Raw genomic sequence first — 9,845 nt, forward strand, 5'->3', positions numbered from 1 at the left:
GACACACACCGCTCTAGGGCGTCCGGCTGCTGCAGCAGCGTCTGAAAACTTAAACACAGGAGCTGGAGTTATGTGTCATTATTCTGGAGTGACAGAAGAGATGTTGTAATGTGTGTGTGGGGAAGTGTGTGTGTTGACACTGTGTAATAGTATAAAAAAAAAAAAATTATAAAGTATTTTTAATGAGCACTCACAGCCCTGAGGCTACAGCGTCAGACTTAAAGCTCTGATCTGATCTGATCTGATCTGATCTGTGTGCTTAATGGTCTGTGAGAGAATCCCTTCACTGTCTAAGAGATAACATCATTGGGACTTATGTCTCCTCATGTCTTTTCAAGCTAGCGGCTGCAAACTTACACTCACACAGATAATAGTGTTCTTCAAGGCCAATGTTGATGCTTTTAGACAAGAGAGACGTTTTGATGATGATATTTTTTTTTTCAATTTTAAGTTTTAAGCATTTAGTTTATCAGCAGGAACTTAATAACATGAATGTCACTATAGTTTTACAGATGTTGACTACTAGAATTCAATATATACCTACATATATTCAAATTTCAAGGCAGCCCAATAGTTGTTGAGATATTTACACACTCCAGTGTAACGCAGAATGCTGAATCTAATTAGCTAATTAACAAGATAATTATTTTCACTGGTAGTTCATGTTTTTGTAAACAGTAAAGCCTGAGCAAATGTTTCGTCAGATCTGCCTGATGAGAAATGGGATATTTTTACATCCAAAAACTGTTAGTCATTTTTGACTTAATATACAGAATACTGTAGAGAAATGAAGTAATTTACATACGGTTTAAATGTGATTTGTTCCAGTACGTCGAGCCCTGGATTTTAATTGTTAGCAACAAGCACAGCGTCTACAGCAGATTCAGACATAATAAAAGCTGCAGGAGGCTCACCGGCAGCAAACAGCAGCACAAGGTAACTGAGAATTTTGGACCTAAAAAAAACATGTAACGTTACATCAGTGAACTACACACGCAAGCTTATGAATGGCAAACAGCCACCTCTGTGATATCAAAATAAGGAAAATGCTCAGTCTCAGTCAGGAGTCACTTTCAGTACGAGGGTCACCGAGGTCACTGAGGTCAATGTGTTATGACTTTCTTGTTTAGAAGAACTTTCTGTTTCTTAAGTTTTCTGAAATTGCAATGGATACAGGAGCTATTTCATGCCGTGTATTTTTTTTTTTTCTTTTATGTATTATATGCATTTGGTTTTGTGTTGGTTGTTGTGCGGTGCAGTTGTGTTGCGTATTGTGAGACTCATTGTCATTGCAGTATTGTTTATGGATTTAAAGGGACCCCAGCGTGGCTAATGGAGATCTAACTAAATAAAGAAATAAATGTGTGCCCAAAATACAAAACCAGCTTTTACTTTGGACGGATATACAAATGCAGTGTTTTCGTCAGTTGGAATTATTTACAATTACACCTCAAATTTGTTTGTAAAAAAAAAAAAAACCAACAACTTGGAGTCAATTAAAATCTTGTTCCCCGCACAGCCAGCGCCACCTCTCCGCTTACAGACTCATGTTGTGATGAAACATCATGTGTTTAAGAGAGGTTGTGTAACGCAGCGGCCTCCCACCGCTGTTGCTGTCTGAGGGGATGGGTTTGTGAGTTACTGTTTTCCAGAGTCTTAGTGAGGGTGGGAATGTTGTCCTTATCTGATCTGCATGTTAACATGGAGGAAGCCATTGACTGTCAGCGGCTGCTTGTGTAAACCAGGCGTGGAGCGTCGGACGAGAGGAAGTGTCAGCTAGTGTGCAGAGCAGGCTTAAAAGTATTTTCAATTCATGCTAAAAAGGTTTCAGGAAAAAATCAGTTGCTGACAGATTTCATTGATTTGTGACGTAAAGATAAAGAATATGATTTGATTTAAAGAATATATATATATATATATATATATATATATTTGGTATTGTCTGTTTGGAACTCTTTTTAATCACGTGATAGTTTGATGAAAACAGATGCAGAATCAACATTAATGTTGGTGAGGACATTGACTAAATAAGAATATGACAGTAACAGCACTGAGACAAAAACTCCATCGATTGATTAATCAACAGTAAATCAACAAGTATAAGTGATTATTTTGTGTGTCTTTGGGTTTTGTTCTGCTAGTCTGACAAAACAAGGTCGTTCAAGACGTCGCCACAGATCAAATGATTAGTCAATTAATTGAGAACAAACTCTGCAGATGAATCGATAATAAAAATAATTGTTAGCTGCAGACCTCCTGTGAAGGTCAAAACAAAAGAGGAGCTGATATTTGTTGGCCAGCTTACAGTGAAACTATCGTGTCCAAACCTGAGCAGAGGTTTCTGGGTAAATGAGGACTTTCAAACATCTTGCCAAACTGACTTATCTGTGTGTTTTGCAAATCCTTTTTATGCTTTGTTTGAGATGAGGATTGCATCATGGGACAACCGCAGTGTTCAGACAATAACTGGAAAGTACCTAAAAAAAATTACAGTTTCGTGTAAATGTGCGTCTACAACTTGACTGATCTCTAAACAAGTTAAAATGGTCGCTCGGTTTGTAGGAAACAAACAGATCAGAGTTTTAACTCGTTGCACGGATCTAAATGTCTCAGAGACAGACACCACATTCTGTGAGCTTCATTCCCTCTGTTGAGATCCTTCAGGTGGCATTTGCTCCACAAACAGTTAAATGTGTTCTGTGATCCCGTGGAAATGTGGCCTGAAACAGCACAGTCAGCTTGTACAGGTCTGTGCATGAGGGCAGAGCCACGTGAGAAAGAGCAGCCATTACAATGTCCCATAACCAAGTACGAGTGTTGTTATATTGGGTGCTATCAAAATACTGTTCATCTTTATATTGTTATTCAGTCTGTAATCAAATTGGATTATACCTCTGCTATGCCTCAGAAACAAGCTTGTATTTAGTTTGTTTTATTTATTTGACGCTAACTCACACACAACTACAAAGATGTCAAGGACAAATAGCACAGATGGAAAAGTCAGTGACAACAAGAACCAACCTAATAAACACCTACAGTGTACTGTATCATCATCAAAAAAAATTAATTACAAAATTGTTTCATTTTCTCCATATTTCTGCATGTTTGATGCTAAATCGGCTGCTAATAAGATTATTATGTACTGTAAGTGTAGCAGTTGTTCACAAACAGATGCAATAAAAGAAAAAAAAACAGAGGCTTAAGGCAAAACTCAGCAGCAACTGTAATCATTTTTAACATCTGGATTTGCCTCTATGACACAAGTGAGGTTGTTCCTTCAGAGAGAGGAGGAGGGGGAGGATGGTGTGAAGGCTGGACGCCTCCCTCCTCATCCCTCGTTAGTTAGGAATTTGTTTACCCTCCGTCTAGAGCCCTGACCTGTAATGGACCACGAAGCCCTCTGGTCAACATAGGATTACCCAAGAGCCTCTCCTCAGGGCGAGGACCCTCACACACACACACACACGCAAACTTCACACTGGGCGATAGGCCGCCTAAGCTGCACTGATAACAACCATTACTAATGGCAATTAGCCCATTAGATCCTTGTTAATGTCCAATGACTTGGAGATAGTTTGGGTGAATGAATCTAGGAGGATTTGGTCTACGTGGCCTATCTCGCATTACCTCTTTGTCCTCTCTGTTTCTATGAATCCCTGTTCAAACAGCGGCAGATGACCATTTCCTCATAGTTTGCCAGCAGTGATGTGGTTTTAGGAAGTTGGTCGATGAGTGCTTTGGAATTTATGACATGCAAGAATTTAGATATGAATAGGTCACGAGCAGAAAGAGGTGCTGACTCTGTGTTTGACTTAGAAAATAAACTGAAGCACTGGTTCCTTTAACGGTTAAAAATCAGGCGCAGGAGTGGATGAATTCATTATTAATCTGGGATTAGGGTTAATTAGAAATGAGCAGAGGCACACTCCTGATTTATATTGTGCACAGACACAGAATTAAATAATTGCTGAAAAGTAAATCAACCCAGCAGCAGTGTAGCAGCCTGTGACACCTACTTGCCAGCTCTTAATGCCAATTTCCATTTTTAACAATCACCATTTAGCCTTCAGAATACACAAACACTGACTGTGCTGCTGAACACCAGGAGCCAGACTAGCTGAGTATCTAACCTAAGTACCTGAAGCTTAAGTGGTGATCTTTAAATTTTGTTGCTGTGTGTAGGGTCTCTCCACCTCAGGCTCCATTAGAGGACTTTGTGTTAATCCTGCAGGGATTCTGCCATCCCCCTGCCGCCCCGGGCCTCTATGTGGGAGATAGGACGGCCCAGGGATGGTATGAAGGCTTGGAGGGAAGCCCAAACACTGCTAAAAAAAAACTCACTGGCCTTTTTTTTTCTTTGCATCCCTCCCGTGTGCAAAGACAACACACACATACCTGTTTGATGAATGGGAGTTTCTGCCCAGTTTACTCTGCAGTGAAAACGCCTTGGAGTGACTCGTTCTGCATACAAAACGAAGCAAAACAAAACAAAACCCACACACACACACACACAAAAAAAAAATGAAATAAAAAGAAAAATCAAGAAACAACAGAAAATGTAAATGTGCAAATGAGCTTTACGTTCCCTACCAGCAATGCATCAAAAATGTGTTTAATGCATGCAGCTCCCTAAAGGCCAAGCTGCCGTTGTTTCAGGGCTTCTTAAAATTTCTGCTGTAAAAAACGTCTCCATAGACCTATTTTGGTACACAGCAGCATTGTTAGCCGAGAAATAGCTTTGTGCTGTATTCTCGTGTTTTTGGCCTCAAGGATAACAGAGGTGTAAGGCTTTTGTGCTCTGTGTGTGTGTGTGTGTGTGTGTGTGTGTGTGTGTGTGTGTGTGTGTTGTTGTTTTTTTTTTCACTCTCAGTCGGCGTCTCTGTTCCTCCTTGGTCATAACTTTGACAGCTAACAGTTCACCTCTGGATAAGTGCTGTTTGTTTAATTGCACCCTACAGTAACAATACTGTTTGGGCCCAAATTGAGAGCTATAAAGTTCTAATTAATTCAGCACATTATGTTAAACCATAGCAAATCTCCAAAGACTGCTTTCTAGCTGCTAAAGCTTACTGGGTTTATGTGATCGACCAACACATGACCTTTCTTTAAAGGAACATGCTATGTTCTTATAAATACACTGTTGCCCATAAAGTTGGAATCATTTTGTTTTCAGACACAATCCTCTGTTTATTCCTATTTAAATGCATCAGTAATCACTTTGGAAGAGATTGACTACTAAAGTTTTGAGAAGATATACACTTTATCTGTCAAGAATAAATCACATTGTCACAATCATTTCATGGAAAGAGGTAAAAAAATATATTTTATTCCAACTTTATGGGCAACAGTGTATTTACATATCATATTACATTACATACAACATTTTAATCTTACAGCTGGTTGAGGTAGAGCTCATATATTTTATAGATTAATCATGTTTTGTGAATAAATTCTGCAAATTAACTACACAGCCATTAATATAGTAAAGTGAGAAAAGCATAAAACAAAAAGAACTTGAGTAAATAAGTACCTCAAAATTATACTTTAGTGAAGTATTTGAGATAATGTTGATTACTCTCCACCGCTGATAACTTTATATACTATTAAGAGTATGACCCAATTGTTTTTCAGGCCACTTTGATAATAGACACAACTTCGATGAGCAGATTATGTGTGAAATGTCACCGTTGCGTGGGAACGTCTTCTGCCTTATGAAACCAGCCGTGCACAACAGTATAAAGGTGTGCAGTCTGGTTTCAACTTTGCAGCCCAAGACAGAGCAACTACAACTATGGAGAGGTGGTGGGGGAGGAGGAGGAGGAGGTGGAGGAGGAGGGGATGACAGTGGCCCCTGTGACGAAGAGGAACTGATGAATTATGGGACTTTTTGCATCAAGACGGGTGGTACAGTTGCACAAAGTCAACTTCAAGGAAGGGAGTTCCCCTTTGAAATGCGCTCCATTGGAAAAAACAAGTTGGGTCTAAAACAAAGAGTGAACAAATGCAGATGAATAGGTGGCCTACATGTCTGTTTGGCAGGGCGACGAGTGGTGAGTGAAACGCAAGAGAAGAATGTCTGACATCTTCTACTGTGGACAAAGTTTACTGTCATTTGGCAGAGATGTATCACCTAAAACTAGCCGAGCTTTTGTCCAAAAAAAAAAACTGTTTCAAAACGATTCAGTATTGAGCTGTTACAGTGATGACTGAGGTGAGCCATTATCAAATAGAAAGGGCTTAAAGAGAAAACGTGGAGATAAAAGGTTAAGTGGCGAAAATACTGAGAGGTTTAGGGCTGTTAAAGGTAGAAACTGACCAACAGCTCTGTGCGTATATTCTCCCGTAGCAACAGATTTTGGAGGAAATGTAGGTACGACATAATCAACTCTTGCACGGTGGCCTTGCCATTCAGACATTTACAGCACTTAAAGTCGTGATCAGCTTTCTTGTGTACACTTTGCTGAGATGAAACCAGTGCTGAGGAGAGGAAAAAAATGGTTTTTCAAACAAAGCCCGCAGTATGTGAGCGCAGCCGTGGGTGCTGCTCTGTTTATCGAAGGACTCGGCTGTTGTCAAAAAGACAGATAGTTGCTCTTTGTCAACATGATTCTGCATTTAATGACCCTCGTTATTTATTTGGTTGCTACCATGGCTACAGTCAGAGAGGCTTGATATATGGGGTTTCTCTGCACTCTGACAACGCCATTCTCTCTATTGACACATGCAGTGTTTCACCAGGACGCTGCGCTGCATGAGAATCCAGGCGTGAAACACGCTAAGGCAACAACAGCTCAGCGGCGCTCTGCGTGACGCTTTGAAGTGCTTTTCATCAGGAGATTATCGACAGGAGGGGGTGAAAAAAAAAAAGAAGAAGATTGCCTCAAATTCAACTCACTGTTTTTTGACAGCCTGTATAAACAAATGAAAAGGTCCAGTGACACAGAAACATGAAATGAATGAAAAAGCAGAGCATTGCTGTTTCTGTATGAATATAGAAATCAAAACTGTGCATATACAAACGCTGGTCACCAACATGTGAATTTATTTAAGACTGAGATTAAACTGATATTTATTGCTTTAGATGTTATTTTTTTCATTATGATATGCAATGTAAATTCTCTTTGATCTTAAAAATCACAAATGCTGCCAAGTCCTGTTTTGGACAAAGCGTATTCTTCTTTACGTTTGGAGGATAATTATATAGAGATGAAAATGTGGCCGGTCTTCAAACACAGCTTTTTAACACTGCTGATCTAAGTTTAACTCTGTGAAGCTTGAAGTAACATTAAAGCAAAGATGTAAATCATCAAAGCTCCTCAGGAACGCAATCAAACCCCAATTTCTTCATCACTCAGCCTATATGCTTGAACAGACACAACAGCAGAACTCAGTTAAACTCCCTGAATCACTGACATTACATGCAGCCGGTAGTAAAGAGTTCAGGGGTCAAAGCCTTAGCGCCCTGGTCTGAGTCTACGTTGTAATATCTCTGTTCAGGTATTTTGGTGTCAGGTCTGATGTGATGTGCTGTGTTGCGGTGCTTCATCACCGCGCTGAGGCAGAGATGTTCGTTTGACCAGAAAACTCTGGGCTGAAGCGCAGAGCGCGCTTTGATGTGAGCCTAATATGGCTTGTAAAAAGGGGGATCCTGCTCTTTGAAGTGTTGCCTGATGCTGTCCAGACACGAGTGTGTGTGTGTCTGTGTGTGCGTGCGTGCGGGAGTATGTGTGCGTGCGGGAGTATGTGTAGTGTGTACGTGTATAGTACTTGGGCTGTAGTAGGTCTGTGTCTGTCATCCCAGAGTTATAAAAAGTGATGTAAACATTGGGAGAGGCCTGGAGAGAGAGAGAGAGAGAGAGAGAGAGAGAGAGAGAGAGAGAGAGAGAGAGAGAGAGAAAGAGAGAGAGAGAGAGAGAGAAAGAGAGAGAGAGAGGTCTGGCAGGAGAACATGTAGCTATCATAGAGCAGGACATTATTTGCGTCTTGTTTTGTATTTTATTTATTTAATCTTTGGTCCTCTGCCCTCACTGTGTGTGTGTGTAGGTGCACAGCTATGCAGCAAACTAAACACACTTCCAGACTTTGAGGTTTTTACTGGAAGCAACTATGAAACTGTGAAAGCCTTAACGAACAAATTCAGTGATTGTGATTATAGATCAGGAAACAATGAAAGTCACTAAACCCAAACTAAACACACACAAAGAGTCCACAAGAGTTCAAGTAAGAAGAATAAAATGCAAAACAGCCCAGTGGTAAATGAACAGTTACTTAGAACATTGCATTAGCAACACATTAGCTCCAGACAGCTAGTAGCCTAGCCTGGTTAGCAGTAAGCTAAAATTAAACTCTACTAAATCAGAAAGCAACAATCAGCTGCAATGGAAAGAGAACTACAGATAAGGTATTTGAGGAGTGGAAAGAAGAGTGGAAGATGTTTGGTCTGACAAAATGGTGAATGTAACAGTGTCAGTTAAACTGCAACAGAACTTGATATAAATAATGAATAATAATGGTTGCTGTAGCAACAGAACGTTCAACTGAAACTAACTGAAACTAACTGCTGGTGGCAAAATATTTTGCATATTACAATATGTAGCCAATGATTTGCCTCCTTTCTTTTTCTGAATCAATGCAAATTTTTCTACATTTGCCAGGGAATAGGGAGATATATATATAAATTAATGGCACTAACCCTGCTACAGAGATGAAACCTTTACATATACTCTGCTACTCAACTTGCCACACAAAATATTACATTTCACTTGTGAGTTTAAGTTGTATGTTTTTGACATTACATTTTTGACATTAACTTTTTTTTAGGACTGAAATGTTTTGACATGCTTAAAAGTCCAGAATACTTTCACTCTTAATGTGTTTGAAGTGTAAAAACAGAAAACACAAAGAAGATCTGGAATTCTTATGTTTTTATACCATAGCAGCAGTGAGGAAGGTTGAAGAATGTTGGATAAAATAATCTTGTAAATGGTAAGTAATATATTCCACACATGCAAACATTAATTCCTGAGCAATACCTAAACCAAGTGCTATTTTTTGTTATTTTACAGACTGAAAATGTGTTAAATACAACAGGGGATCCTTTCACTGTGTAATCAGTTCAAACAAAGATAAAGAGCTGTTACGACAGACATAAAATCCCCAAAGACCTTTAGATAACACATTAAAATGGGAGTAACATGGCCTCTGCTCCGTTTCCTCAAACCAAGGTGGGTTATAGGCTACTATGCATAAAAGAGACAAGACTTTGGATGTGTACAGTATATCATAGCCATAAGATGTCCATTATTGATAACAGTTTAAAAATTAAACATACTTTCAGCACACAAACGTGCTAAAAAAAAAAAGGGGAGAATAAAAAAATGAGCTTTTAGGCAGATTCCTGCAGGCAGGACATGGGAGTTGGTGTGTGGTGCATAGGAGCAGGGGGCTGGAGTATATAGATCATGGTGTTAGTGGGGAGGAGGTCAGGGCCAGTGCATCTAACTCTTCTACTGATTGTTATGAAGGGCCATGTGCCAGCATCCATCCGACCACTTTATAACTCTTGGCTGTTCCCTGCGCCTCTCCTGCAAAAGGCCCTAATGCATTCTCTTTGACCCCACCGGTGTAAATCAAATATCTGGCCTCAGATCTTGTCGAGCTGCACAGTGATGTGTGTGTGTGTGTGTGTGTGTGTGTGTGTGTGTGTGTGTGTGTGTGTGTGTGTGTACGCGTGAGAGAGAGTGTGTGTGTGTGAGAGAGAGAGAGAAAGAGAGCATGGTAGAAGCTATGTGGGCCTACGACAGTATGAAAGTATATCAGGAAAAGAAACAAAGTAGATGAAACAA

The sequence above is a fragment of the Seriola lalandi genome, unplaced genomic scaffold, assembly GCF_002814215.2.
Source record: "Seriola lalandi dorsalis isolate HSWRI2012SDOR001 ecotype SW California unplaced genomic scaffold, Sedor1 jcf7180002054502, whole genome shotgun sequence".
NCBI classification, from domain to species: Eukaryota; Metazoa; Chordata; class Actinopteri; order Carangiformes; family Carangidae; genus Seriola; species Seriola lalandi.